Below are 16166 nucleotides of genomic sequence, written 5' to 3'. Positions count from 1 at the left end.
ATGAATCCATCTGTGTCCTTTGTTTAATATGCACATAGATCAAGGTGAGCGACACAGGCTCTTTAGAGCCTCTAGTTGGAGTATATACTTGCAAGAGGTGCATATCGTTTCCGGATAACTCCTACAGTTTCAATGCTAAGAAGTTTTCACTTTGCTGGCTGTTTGTACATATATGAGGGAGTGGACAGGGTGTATCCTTCTCCCACCTCCCGCTCCCTATCTCTCACCTCCCACTTTTTTTTTTAGTAATTTCTCTCCCACTTTTTTTTTGTCTCCCAACTCCCGCCCCCCTTTCTCCCACCTCCTCCTCCCCCACCTCCCGCCCCTCCTTCTCCCACCTCCCTCAATAGCTGTCCACCCCCTCATATATTGAAGGTGTGCATGTGGTCAGGGTTTTGATTTTTATCAATATTTGCTCTTTTGGGAGATCGTTGAACTTTGTCATATTTGGAGTATATACATGCATAACATTTCCGAAATAACACTTTGCATCTCTGGGGGCATCATCTGTGTCTCCCAGACACAATAATATCTCAAAGAAAGTCCTACATTGACTTTGTTATAATACAGTTACTTCAGAGTGGAGTGTGGAGGGGGGGCATCATTTTGTCTAGTTTAAGTACTACATTCGTGGGTACTTGACTGGTTACCTTAACTGGGATCTTATTCCAACTTTTCAACGCAATTTTACGAAAAAAATTAGGCGAAAGACATATGATTTTTCTTTCATATTTTGATATATGTATGTAAATAGATTCAGAAAAGGTATCACTCAAGGCCATTGAAATTCAAGTTTGCCGGGACAAAATTTTTGGGAAACGACACCTTCACCCCCATTTTAGCACTATTTTATAGCAAATACATGCAGATTATTGCCATGGATACACCAAAAATAAATAAAATTTCACCCTTTTTAGCATTGGAAATAGAATCTTTCGAAGATTCTGATTATAGACATATGCACATATATTAGATGTTTCTCGTTTTGTAAATAGATACTTAGTAAGACCGTTGGTTTTCTGTTTGAATTGTGTTACACTGGATATGTAGGGCCCTTTATAGCTTACTGGTCGGTGTGAGCTAATGCTCCGTGTTGAAGGCCGTACATTGACCTATAATTGTTAACTTTGTATACATTGTGACTTGGATGGAGAGTTGTCTCATTGGCACTCATACCACATCTTCTTATTTATACAAACATTAAGCTTTTACTATTTAAAAGCAAGGAAAAGAGGATGGCTAATATTTATGAGGGTAAATTATCACTTTGTTTGATAACTGTGTATTGTTACCTTAAAGACTGGCATGTATACCAAAAATCGCCTGAATATCGGAAGTCCTGAAAGTCGTTCGTTGTGAAATGACTAAATGACAGAAAAACGGACAAGAGTTAAACTACATACCACAACTATATACTTGATTCAATCAAAGTGTTCGATAAACATTTGTATTTAAAGCATAAAATGACATGTACAAATTACATAAAAGGAATAAAACAATCTCGGAAGTCATCATCTTTGAAATAGTAAACTGTAACAGCTTTTTTTTTATATTCTTATTTCTCAACAACATAATGCTTAACCAGTTTGGTTTTATCTAACTCTTTCAATTTCACAATCTGTCTGAAAGTTTATTGCCAAACACTTAAGATAAAAATGAGAAGATGATATACATATGTCCTACACTGAAAAAGGTTAACTCGTTTATAATCACTCAATAATTCCGGAATTCCTCTCGATAATATGTAATGCTTGTAGATATACGTCGATTCCATGATATACAGAGCTCCAATTTTTTGGACAATACAAGTTTAGTTGTTCTTGGCATGTTTCATTTACAACAAACGCCTGTGAATCAAGTATAGGCCTGGGATCATCTATGCCAGTATAGTCATTTAAAGTATCTTCATAATTTCCCTCTGTACCGTAATTTTCGATGTCAAAAATTTCAAAATCGGGTGGATTATTAATCATACCTGCAGTAAATAATCGAAGAGGAGACGATTTTGCAGTACGAAGGCGGTGTTTTCCCCACGCCCGTGCCCATATGTTCAATTTTTACATCGCGTGATTTTTTGCATATATATACATGATGTAGAGCGAACATGTGGTCGCTAAGTGAATTGTCAAGAAAGCCTTCTTCCTCCATGAAATGAAAAAGATCATAATAAAAGCACAATACACCTTCAAAAACATCCCTCCACAACCTTTCTATCCTCTGATTGTGACAGCTTTTCCCTGTTATCATGCTACCACGGTTAGGACCTCGATCTTTGATCATGTAATCAGCAACTAGGCAGTTTTCAAGGCCCTTATCGGATCGAACACGTAAAGGCATTCCGTAATTTTGCTACACCATTTTTGAAGGAATCCAGTAATGTAACAGCTTTATTGTTGTCCCTGCAATTGAGAAAGGTTATAAATCTACTAAAGCCATCAATTCCCCCTAACACAATAAATTTCCATCGGATAAGCTTGTGGTTTGTGTCAATATGCCACATATGATTTACACCATCAACGTTGTATATACTTCTATGCAACCTTCTCTTCTTTCTATCTTGTATTCCAATGTCATCCAGCCGATGTAAGCTCTCTCTTAAACGCATTCTATAGTCACCTGTTAAAGAATGAAGTGGTTAGATCTATATATATATATTTATATATATATGTATATATTTCATGTATATGAATACAAAAACAAATGAAATTTTGTAAGCATATTTATTTTAGCATGTCTTGGGCAAGGATGTTTTGTAGAAGACACAATATGCATTACTCCTTTTGAACTAATATTACGGATTACTTGAGTATTAAAACATCGGTTAAAAGGAACAGCATACTTGATGGTGCTCTAACTTAAGTGACATGTACATATCAATGTTTCGTTTTCCGGAGATTTAAACTGGAGTAAAAGAGGGGCGAAATGTACCGACGGGACATTCAAACTCATAAGTAAAAAATAAACTGACAAAGCCATGGCTAAAAAGAAACATACAAACAACAGAACACGAAACACAACATAGAAAACTAAGGATTGAGAAACACGAACCCCACCAAAAACTGGGGGTGATCTCAGGTGCTCCGGAAGGGTAAGCAGATCCTGCTCCACATGTGGCAGCCATAGTGTAGCTCATGTTAGTACAAACCCTGTAATAAGTCTAATTCGGTAGGTCACATTCGGGAAAAATCTGTTCCGCAACATATTTTGAGAAAGTTTATTAAGTCTACTTGTCAGATAATAAAATGACACTATTTTGTATAGAAAATAAAAACATCTTTAGGTGTTTTTGCCCATTTCATGACATGTAAAAACAGACTTATATATCTGACAAGTGAACTGAACTAAGTGACAAGTAGATCTAATTAAGTGACAAGTAGACTTATTTAGCTTATTATGACGACTTAACTAAGTGACAAGTAGGGGCAGATATATGCCACCATAGATTCATGTTTTAACAAAATAAAACCTTCGACTGAAAAGTTTGATTACGTTCAATATCTAAAGTATGACTTAAACAGCTGTGACGGACTTTTCGAATTAATGGAAAATATAAAATTGTGAAAATGCTAAATTTTTTAGGGATCCCAAAATTTATTCTTTGGCATTGACACTCAAAATTGTAGACGTTGAAGTTAAATATGTGTACATTGGCTCAAGGTGAGCGGGTAGATTGAGCGCTCACTAAACATGTTTAACTTCGCCTTACTAGTATTTTGCGACCGTCCTAAGTCCAGAACCTTAAGCATTTGTTATTCTTGTATGTTTTATACTTTTGGTTCATCTCTGTGTTTCGAAGTGTAGAGTGGCGTCTATTTTCCTGATTTAGTATAGAGGAGGGTTGTGATCTCGCTAACATGTTTAACCCCGCCACATTATGTATGTATGTGCCTGTCCCAAGTCAGGAGCCTGTAATTCAGTGGTTGTCGTTTGTTGCTATGTTACATATTTGTTTTTCGTTCATTTTTTGGTACATTAATTAGGCCGTTAGTTTTCTCGTTTGAATTGTTTTACAATTGTCATTTCGGGGCCTTTTTTAGCTGACTATGCGGTATGGGCTTTGCTCATTGTTGAAGGCCGTACGGTGACCTATATAGATGTTAATTTTTGTGTCATTTGGTCTCTTGTGAAGAGTTGTGTCATACCAATCACACCACATCTCTTTTTTATATAAGTGTTTCAGGGCCTTCTCAAGCCAGCATCTGGGTGCGGGATTTCTCGCTTTATTGAAGACCCACTGGTGGCCTTAGGTTGTTTTGTAAATTTTTGTCGGGTTGTAATCTTTTTGACGATTTCATCGTTTCCACTTTTTATTCTTTTTGCCATCATCTTTTATATCTTTGCTCTATAAGTGAAACAATATTCATGGGAAATTACACTTTTATCCATTCCCGAAAACTGGATGCTCGTTTGGTGACAATTTTATGTTTAGTTTACTGTCCCGCTACATTTTCACTCATATTTAATAGATAATACTTGTAAATGTATGGCATGACCATTCGGTATGGAGGCGGGCTAGTGGCTAAAGGATTTCGGGAGAAAAAAAATTAAGTTGATTTGCAAAAGACAAATTGAAAATAAAAATTCTTCTGCTTTTCAAAATGCAAAACAGTTCTAAAAGTAGTTGTGTACAAGAAAGAACTTTAATGTCCATGCTACAAAAAATAACAGTTTTAGCAAAAAGGTTCAAATTGAAAATTCCAACCGCAATACCACCCAACCCCATCCCCTTTTTTACAACGACTAGATCCCATGTTCACCACCTGGTAACAATTAATTTTATGAAACACGTGACTGTGTGATTTATTTGGTATTAGAAGAAAGGAAATCAAATATAAAAATAAAAAAGAGAGTATTCAACATACCTGTATAGCTGTTTTTTGCATTAACAATTCTTTTATCATGTTTTCGCCGCAGCGGGGAAATTCCTGAACTATCTCCTGTATTAAGGAATCTCAATCTTCATCCGAAATGTTTGAGACGTTCTTTTTAGTTAAATAACATTGCCGCATTCTCCTATAAACTGTACTTTCAGAAGCTGATAGGAGCTTTGCTATATCAGTAACAGTAAATTGGCATTCAAGAAAAAAGTGTAGAATATCCTCTGGTATCTGAAATATTGGACTTCCAGGTGCTCGGCACAAAGTAGAAGATCCATAATTTAAACACTTTAACCGTAAATTCATTATTTTAGAGCTATCGATTAAGCCTAAACTTTGCAATTCAAATTTGGACAATTTTCCGACAATATCTGGTGTTATTTTTTCATCTTTAAAACGCGATACCAACGTGCCTAGGTTTAACTCTTTCAAAATCTCATCCATTTTTCATACGACATAGATACAGAACTGCTTTTTTCGTAGAAGCAGATCGGAATCAGTTCTGACGTAGTGAGTAATCGCTTTAATCGTAATCATGTTCATTGACCATCAGGACGATGAATGCACATCATCATAATGATGTTTCGACATCATCATAATGATGTTCTGACATCATATAAAGATGTAAACCGAACCACACCATATGATGTTACATTGTCATAATATAATGACCTTACCACATCATATAACGATGTTAGCACATAACATAAGGATAAGTTCACATCATATAAAGAAGTTTGCACATAATATAAAGACATCTGTACATGATATAAGATAATTTGCACATCATATAATATAATTTGCACATCAGATAAGGTCAAATTGTCATCATATAAAGGTGATTGCATATCGTATAAAGGTGATTGCATATCGTATAAAGGTGATTGCACATCACATAATGCCGTTTCTACATCGTATAAGGAAAGCATCACATAATATAAGGACTCAATCACATAACATAATGGAGAAAGCACATCATATAATGAATTGTGGACATGATATAAAGATGTTTGCACCTCATATAAACGTGTTTGAACAGCATATAAGGACAACTTCACATCATATAATGACAAGTGTACATCATATAAGGACAAGTTCACATCACATAATGATAAGTGTACATCATATAAGGACAAGTGCACATCATATAATGTCATTTGCACATCATATAAGGGTAAAATGACATCAAATAATGGCAAATGAACATCATATAATGAGAAATGTCATAATAAGACAGTGTCGGCGTTCCATATACATCCATGGAAATGAGATGTGCCAATGCTAATACAACTGCATACCAAATACCATTGACCTATTATAAGTCGTTCCCTTTAAACAAACCTAAACACAAACATTAACTTGTAAACTATCGTGTAAAAGTTTCAAAGTCAATGAACCATGAAGAGGGGTGGGACTATATAATCACCATGGAAACGACACTTGCAAATGCCAATAAATTTGCACACCAAATATCATTGACTTAACATTAGCAGTTCATCTTAAACTGATCTAATCACAAACTAATACATGTAAACTAAGCAAAAGTTTCAAAGTCAATAGACCATGACTAAGGGGGCGGAGCCAAATAATCTCCATGGAAATGAGATATGCCAATGCTTATACAACTGCATACCAAATATGATTGACCTACTACTTGTGGTTCACCATAAACTATAGACCTAATTGCAAACTAAAGATTGTTGACCCCGCCGACGCCGGAAACAGCATACCTTTGTCTCGCTTTTTTACTCCGTCAAGGCGAGACAAAAATGGATTTTAAAACTATATGAATTAAAATTATATAAAGAAACAGAAAGGTTAGTGGGCAAAATTTGTATTGGCATTACATTGATTAAACAAAGGATTCCGAATATCAAACAGAAAGTCAAAAACAAGAGTAGCGAACATCCTTAAGTCATATTTAGGCATTTGCAGATACATGTATGTTAATCATATTTTAATTATTCAGTGAAAAAATCACCCCAAGTTTTGATGAGGTTCGTGTTGCTCAGTCTTTAGTTCTCTCTGTTGTGTTTTATGTACTGTTGTTTGTCTGTTTGTCTTTTTCTTTTTTTGGCCATGACGTTGTCTGTTTATTTTAGACTAATGATTTTGAATGTTCCTTTGGCCTTTGGTATCTTTCGCCTCTTTTTTTTTAACTACATGTACCAATTGTGTCAAGATACATTATTTTTACACCTAAGACAGGAAACACAGATTTTTTAAGTTAAATAACTCTAACCTTTAGGCGAACAATTTTCAAGGAATCAGAATTAACCCCTTAGTCGTGAATGAAATAGCTGCCTTTTCATCAAGAGAGAAAGAGAAAGAGGGAGAGAGAGAGCTTACAAAGACACTTTCATCGTTTGTTAGCCATGAACAATTAATCTTAGTCGTAAGATTTTTTGTGAAACTGACTCTTGGTTATAGTTTTTGTATCATCCGCCTCACTAGTTAATGTATTGCTTATTTAAGGTAGATTAACTGTATACCGCCATCTTGGATTGTAAAATAGTCTAGTTCTTTGCTTAATTCTGCAAATTTTGAGACATATTGGCAATTATTACATTGGTAGCAATGAGTTACATTGATTTCCCAGTCAAATAAAAACCGATAATTTCACATGTGAAATAAACGTGGTTATTTCACTCTCTGACGTCATACAACAATAGGCGTTGTCAAGACGTCGATAACGTCGGATCAAAACAAATTGTGAATGCGTAGAAAAAAGATATAGTTCCTTACATTTTCTACATTAATTTCATTAAAAAAAGCCATTTGCCAATGTAATAAAAAGAATAACTAATCAAAGAATTCAAATATCGAAAAATATTCAACTCGTGACAGAACAACACTGATAATTAACTCATGCGCTACGCGCATTCGTGAATTAATGTGTTGTTCGGTCACTCGTTGAATATTTTTCTCTATTTGAATTCTTCGATTAGTTATTATATAATTAATGGGTTACACTGTTTATTGGAATAAAGAATAATAAGTGATTTATTGCATTAATCAAACTGATTTATCAAATACCAAATATTTGTGTTTGTTCGAATCAAATTATCAACTTAGCCTTTTAAGGGTGTATAACTCAAAAAGTAATTGTTTTCATACAGTTTTTAATGTTTACTAGTAGCAAGAAAACAAGGTCGGTGACACCTTTTTTCTTTTCATTTCCTTAAAGCATATTTTTAAACCTATCTTATTTTATCTCATAGATTTCTTTTTATTCACAAAAATGTTTTTTCATGAACAATCTATGCAAATTTTGGCAATTTTGCACGACTAGTAGCTTGAAAAATAGCATAGTGACACATACTTTTAATTATATTTTTGAAAAATAGCATGGAAAAATCTACAGTCTAGCAAAGTATAAGAAAATTCTATCTGAAGAAATATATACCAATGATTATCAGAATTGCAATGGTTGCTAAGAAAGCAACTTGTTTGTATTGTCGGGTTGTTTCCTTATTGACGTATATCCTGGTTCTCCAAATAGAAATACAGTTTGATTTGGATTAAGCATTACAACATTCGGTTATATATTGCTTTTCAAAACGTATAACTTTGCACACCAACTTTTCTTTTCTGAACAATTTAGTCACGACGAATTGTATATTTATAGATATAGCAGGGCAGTTCAACGACTTTTTATTTTTTCTTCATAGAACCGCTTCCACGTAAAACGTGTACAAAAGAAGTGTCATTCAGGAAACAGACAGGTCAAAGTTCAACCTATTCATCGCGCTACCCTTCACGTTATGGTGTTGACCACAGTCACTTTACAATGTTTCATACGAAATTTGAACAGGATCCATATTGGTGGGTATTCCTCGGAAGCCCCTACTCAGTTCGTCGTGTCGAAATGTGGAATACGAGAAGATTAGGTAAGTAAATTAATCCCTGATGTTTGCAAAAATGTACACAATTGGGAATAAAAATACTGGAAATGAAAGTACCCATATCTATTAAAATAATATTCAATGGTCATGTTATCTTAATATCAATCTGATTAAAATTCAGATCTATCGTAACTCGCTTACGAGCATAACGAAATCAGAGATATTTTAATTGGATTGTCTGAATATCGAATTGATGATGACTGGCTGATTTGTTCCATGCACTTTGCAAATGATAGCGGATTGTTGAACAAGGTTATACATGTAATATGGACCTGGGCTCTCGGTCATAAAACTTTAGTCAGTACTCGGAGTACAAAATTTGTGCTCGAAACACCCAAACTGATTTTGATTGGTTGATTTCTGAGTCTGAGTACGAAAATCGTGCTCGAAAGTTTTATGATCGCAAGGCCAGAACTTTCTTTTATGAAGAAAAAACTGTTTGGAAGTATTTAAAGAAGTTTTTGAGACAAGGGGTTAGATGAAGTATTAAAACAAACGATGATGGCAAATCGTCTTTATGCATACATGATAAAAAAGGGTGTTTTTACTAAAATACGAAACGAAATCGAAACGAAACGAAATATATGACGTTTGATAAATTTACTTAAAAAAATTCTAAAACGTAAATGGAAGGGTAACCAACATTCTCCAAGAAGGTAATGAATCGCTGACAAACTGTATACGACATTCTCCAAGAAGGTAATGAATCGCGGACAAACTGTATGCGACATTCTCCAAGAAGGTAATGAATCAGTCGCGGACAAACTGTTTACAACATTCTCCAAGAAGGTAATGAATCGCGGACAAACTGTATACGACATTCTTAAAGAAGGTAATGAATCGCGGACAAACTGTATACGACATTCTCCAAGAAGGTAATGAATCAGTCGCGGACAAACTGTTTACAACATTCTCCAAGAAGGTAATGAATCACGGACAATCGGTGTACGACATTCTCCTAGAATGTAATGAATCAGTCGCGGACAAACTGTTTACAACATTCTCCAATAAGGTAATGAATCGCGGACAAACTGTATACGACATTCTCCAAGAAGGTAATGAATCGCGGACAAACTGTATACAGCATTCTCCAAGAAGGTAATGAATCGCGGACAAACTGTTTACGACATTCTCCAAGAAGGTAAGAAATCGCGGAAAAACTGTATACGACATTCTCTAAGAAGATAATGAATCGCGGACAAACTGTATACGATATTCTTCAAGAAGGTAATGAATCGCAGACAAACTGTATAAGACATTCTCCAAGAAGATAATGAATCGCGGACAAACTGTATACGACATTCTCCAAGAAGGTAATGAATCGCGGACAACTGTATACGGCATTCTCCAAGAAAGTAATGAATCGCGGACAAACTGTATACGACATTCTCCAAGAAGGCAATGAATCGCTGACAAACTGTATATATGACATTCTCCAAGAAGGCAATGAATCGCTGACAAACTGTATACGACATTCTCCAAGAAGGTAATGAATCTCGGACAAACTGTATACGACATATTTTCCAAGAAGGTTATGAATCGCGGACAATATAAAAATCCCAGGACATACACACTAAAGAACAAAACTCTTTATCTAAATATTTCTTTCTCTTGCATGAAAAAGCACAATCGTAAGAATAAATCGCAGATATTTAGTTAATTATATAATTTATGGAATGAAAGAATAATTCAATTCAATTTAAATGTTTATTGCCATATAAACTTTAAACAATAAGTTTGTGACAAATATAAAATAAGTATACAATATAACTGAAATTCACATATATATACACAATAATTTGATAACATAAAATAGTCCAGAGTCCCCTGTCCTCAGGTCTAATGACTGTGATGGTGTTGATGGATTGAGTATAAAAATCACCATTTTTTCATCAGACAAATCTTTAACAGAAAAATGTATTTCCAAATTATCAAAAGAGTTGTTTCTCAGTTACCTATTTATTTAACAATCTAATAAAAAATGTTTTTCATCTTCTAATATGTTACCTTAAATGGATAATCTCTGTTCTCTGTGAATATTAGAATGTCTTCTTTTTTTCTATATTTAAATTATGGAAACTAATTCTTAGTTTTGGTTTTAATTTTCTATATGTAAAGTTTGGTTTTCTTAAATAATCTTCAAAATATAAATTTGGTTTAAGGTTTTTATATAAATAAAGTTTACTTTTTTCATTATTTTTTTGCATCTTATTATGAATCAAATTTTCAAAGTAGTTGTTCTTACCTAAAAATAAATACATGTATTTCATTTAAGGTAGATCATAGGTATATATTTCCTCAGATAGAATTTTTTTATACTTTGCCAAAATAAAGATTTTTCTATGCTTTTTCAAAAAAAATAATAAAAAGTATGGGTCACCGTGCTATTTTTCAAGCTACGGGTCGTACGAAATTGCACAAATTTGCTTGGATTGTTCATGAAAAAACACATTTTTGTGCATAAAAAGAAATCTATGAGATAGAATTTTGAAATAAAATATGAGAAGATAGGTTTTATAATATGCTTAAAGAAAATAAAAAGAAAAAATGGTGTCACCGAACTTGTTTTCTTGCTACAAGTAAAAAAATAAAATTTCCCTATCAGTCCAGTATAAATTTTTTACTAAAAGAGTTATCTCCCCTTAAATGGCCAAGTTGAAAAAATGATTATAAAAACACAATTATTTGGTATTTATTTAAACATTTTGAATAATGCAATCAATCACCAAGTTTTCTTGCATTAAATAAACAGTCTAACCTATAAATTGTCTATATGTCTCCAAATTTGCAGATTTGGGCATAGATCTAGACCTTTTGTGTACTGCGATTGTACAATCCAAGATGGCGGTATACCATGAATCTACCTTAAAGGTTATATAAAAACAAGCTCTAAAAACTACTTTGAAAATTTATATAACCTTTAAATGAAATGCATGTATTTATTTTTAGGTATGAACTAGTATCTTGTTGTATTTGTGCCTTATATCTAAATTAAGTTCACAAAGAATAATTTTTACATAGGTAAATCAGGAGTTTACTCCTTTTGTGTCTACGTCTTTGCTAAGCATGTAAGCTTCTTTCAAAAAAAGATTTATCTTACAACATTCAAATCTCTTTAAATATAATAATGTTTGTGTTTTAATATATAATTCTATAGGAAGTCTCCCCAATTCAGCTCTAGTTGCAAGATTAGAATCATTCTTTTTATTTCCAAGTAAAAAATTACAAAATTCACAATGTATTTTTCAGTGGGACTTGTTCCATCAAAACTTAAAATGTCTACTTCTTTTCCAGAATTTAAAGCTCTATTTTTTGCTCTAAAAACATATATATATGTGTGTGTGTGTGTTTAAATAGTTCACTTCAGAGTTGTATTTCATAATTGGTTTTATGAGGGAATCAAAGAGGTGGCATGCCACTTTGACTGGTAAATTATTCAAAGACTGTATAACTTTTCAAACGTAATAAAGCTTTTTTGGCCTTTTTTTACTAGTTCTTTAGTTCTCTATGAGACAGGTTGCCATTACATTTAAGCCTAAAAATGAATATTCTGATACATTATCAATGTTAGAATTTTTAAAACATACAGCTATGGTGGTTCTAGTTTAGATCATCCTTATATATATCATGGATTTTGTCTATTTAATATTTGATTAAGGTCTTTCCTTCTCCAAAAGGGAAAGACCTTACTGTATTTCTTCTTCTTCTTCTGATTATTATTATTATTATTAGGTCTTTCCACTTTTCTGTGTCACTTTTAAAGATACCAATTAAAGAACAAGTGCAAAATATTTGCCTAATTGTGATGAAGATATGATACATTCTGTCTGAAACAATCCAATGACATCTTATAGGAGTTATTGTCCCTGAAATGATTCAATTTAAGGTTAATTGATTATTACTCCAACTTGTTACATGATAAAGCCATAGGGTCTTTTGCAAACTGTTGGTTGACCTATGACCTTGAAAAATGTCAACCGGAAGTGACCTTGAGTGAACCGGAAGTAGTATTTTTTGCACTTATTTCATGGAAAAGTACCTAGAAACCATATATTTTTTGAATGACCATATGTTAACCTATCTTTTGAGACCGAAAGTAACATTCTATAACCCGGAAGTGGCATATTATCTTCCTTATTACAGGCATAAGTATATACAAACTATATATTTTTGGAATCAGTGTGAATAAAGCTATCATATGAGACCGGAAGTGACATTTTCTAAACCGGAAGTAGCTAATTATCTCCCTTTTTACATGCAAAAGTATATATAAACCATATATTTTTGGAATCAGTATAAATAAAGCTATCATATGAGACCGGAAGTGACATTTTCTAAACCGGAAGTTGGCAATTATCTCCCTTATTTCAGGCAAAAGTATATAGAAACCATATATTAATTGAATCAGTATGAAGAAACCAAGGCTTGGACGCCAATAGTAATTTTGAGTAAACTGGATGAAGCTTCTCATCAATAATTTAGAACATTGACGTGGAAAGACCTTCAATTGTTCCCTGAACAATTGGTTTTTAATTTTTTTTTTTTTTTTCTTCCGCCTTATTTTGTTCTTGCGATAAATATTTGTTTCACAATATGTCGCTTAGATATTTGGTATATGATATCGAACAGTTCATACCCTTTGAAATTTACCCTGCGAAACCAAATAATTTTCTTTGTAGGAGTTAACTCCCCGAACACTGTTTTCCTTGTGCACGCATCTCCTCCGTAACAGTAAAAGAAAGCGACAAATTTATTTTACCAAATTGCTCGTTATATCCTCAGGATGTTTTGTCCAATTTTGACCGAAGCGATACGTAAACTCTATATGAGAGTTATTTCCCCTTCTGTATTTGACATAAGGGATATATAAATGTATAGCATGAATGGTAAGTGATACAGACCTAAGGTATATTGATTTGAGTTCCTTGGTTCATTTAAATGAAATTGAGGCCGAGGTCAAAGGTCAAGGTCATATTCTAAATTTTGACTTTTCCTTGTTATTTGATCTCCTCTGTCACTTTTAAAATTACAAATTAAAGAACTAGTGCAAAATGTTTGCTTAATTGTGATTAAGATATGATACATTTGGTCTGAAATAATCCAATGATATCTTATAGGAGTTATTGTCCCTGAAATGATTCAATTTAAGGTTAATTGGTTATTACTCCAACTTGGTACATGATAAAGCCAAAAAATCTTTTGCAAAATGTTGGGTGACATATGACCTTGAAAAAAGTAAACCGGAAGTGACCTTGAGTGAACCGGAAGTAGTATTTTTTGCACTTATTTCATGGAAAAGTACCTAGAAACCATATAATGTTTTGAATGATCATAGTTTAACCTATCACTTGAGACTTGAAGTGACGTTTTATAAACCGGAAGTAGCATATTATCTTCCTTATTACAGGCATAAGTATATACAAACTATATATTTTTGGAATCAGTGTGAATAAAGCTATCATATGAGACCGGAAGTGACATTTTCTAAACCGGAAGTTGGCAATTATCTCCCTTATTTCAGGCAAAAGTATATAGAAACCATTTATTTATTGAATCAGTATGAAGAAATCTATACTTTGACGCTATTAATAACTTTGAGTAAACCAGAAGTAGCTTCCTATCAATTATTTAGAAAATTGACGTGGAAAGACCTTCAATTGTTCTTTGAACAATTGGTTTTTAATTATTATTATTATAATTATTAGGTCTTTCCACTTTTCTGTGGAAAGACCTATTGGTTTTCTTCTGATTAGTAGGTCTTTCCACTTTTCTGTGGAAAGACCTATTGGTTTTCTTCTGATTATTTTTTTTTTTATTTTTCTTCCGCCTAATTTTGTTCTTGCGATAAATATTTGTTTCGCAATATGTCGCTTAGATATTTGGTATATGATATCGAACAGTTTATGCGCCTTTGAAATTTACCCTGCGAAACCAAATAATTTTCTTTGTAGGAGTTATCTCCCCGAACACTGTTTTCCTTGTGCACACATCTCCTCCGTAACCGTAAAAGAAAGCGACAAATTTATTTTACCAAATTGCTCGTTATATCCTCAGGATGTTTTGTCCAATTTTGACCGAAGCGATACATAAACTCCATATGAGAGTTATTTCCCCTTCTGTATTTGACATAAGGGATATATAAATGTATAGCATGAATGGTAAGTGATAGAGACCTAAGGTATATTGATTTGAGTTCCTTGGTTCATTTAAATGAAATTGAGGCCAAGGTCAAAGGTCAAGGTCATATTCTAAATTTTGATTTTTCCTTGTTATTTGATCTCCTCTGTCACTTTTAAAATTACAAATTAAAGAACTAGTGCAAAATGTTTGCTTAATTGTGATTAAAATATGATACATTTGGTCTGAAATAATCCAATGATATCTTATATGAGTTATTGTCCCTGAAATGATTCAATTTAAGGTTAATTGATTATTACTCCAACTTGGTACATGATAAATCCATAAGATCTTTTGCAAAATGTTAGGTGACATATGACCTTGAAAATGTCAACCGGAAGTGACCTTGAGTGAACCGGAAGTAGTCATTTTTGCACTTATTTCATGTAGAAGTACATAGAAACCATATATTTTTTGAATGGTCATACATTAATCTATCATTTGAGACTGGAAGTGATATTTTATAAACCGGAAGTAGCATATTATCTCCCTTATTACAGGTATAAGTATATATAAACCATATTTTTTTGGAATCAGTGTAAATAAAGCTATCATATGAGACCGAAAGTGACATTTTCTAAACCGGAAGTAGCCAATTATCTCCCTTTTTACAGGCAAAAGTATATATAAACCATATATTTTTGGAATCAGTGTAAATAAATCTATCATATGAGACCGGAAGTGACATTTTCTAAACCGGAAGTAGCCAATTATCTCCCTTTTTACAGGCAAAAGAATATATAAATCATATATTTTTGGAATCAGTGTAAATAAAGCTATCATATGAGACCGGAAGTGACATTGTCTAAACCGGAAGTTGACAATCATCTCCCTTATTTCAGGCAAAAGTCTATAGAAACCATATGTTTATTGAATCAGTATGAAGAAACATATGATTGGACGCCAATAGAAGCTTTGAGTAAACCAGAATTAGCTTCTCATCAATTATTTAGAAAATTCTTTGAACAATTGGTTTTTAATTTTTTTTTTCTGCCGCCAAATTTTGTTCTTGCGATAAATTTTTGTTTCGCAAGATGTCGCTTAGATGTTTCGTATATGATATCGAACAGTTTATGCGCCTTTGAAATTGACCCTGCTTAACCGAATACTTTTCTTTGTAGGAGTTATCTCCCCGAACACTGTTTTCCTTGTGTGTGCATCTCCTCCGTAACCGTAAAAGAAAGCGACAAATTTATTTTACCAAATT

At 33.2% G+C, this 16166-nt stretch overlaps 1 long non-coding RNA gene across 3 annotated transcripts in view; it reads left to right on the top strand.

The window, feature by feature from the left end:
* LOC127711201 (uncharacterized) overlaps positions 1–16166 on the top strand; it is a 221135-nt gene that overhangs the window by 117378 nt on the left and 87591 nt on the right. For all 3 annotated transcript variants that reach the window (XR_007986585.1, XR_007986587.1, XR_007986586.1), the window contains exon 3: positions 8549–8767. This is a non-coding gene — a long non-coding RNA (uncharacterized LOC127711201). The remainder of the gene's footprint in view (positions 1–8548; positions 8768–16166) is intronic.

This window comes from Mytilus californianus, unplaced genomic scaffold (genome assembly GCF_021869535.1).
Source record: "Mytilus californianus isolate M0D057914Y unplaced genomic scaffold, xbMytCali1.0.p SCAF_8, whole genome shotgun sequence".
NCBI classification, from domain to species: domain Eukaryota; kingdom Metazoa; phylum Mollusca; class Bivalvia; order Mytilida; family Mytilidae; genus Mytilus; species Mytilus californianus.
This window is presented reverse-complemented; position numbering and strand designations above follow the sequence as displayed.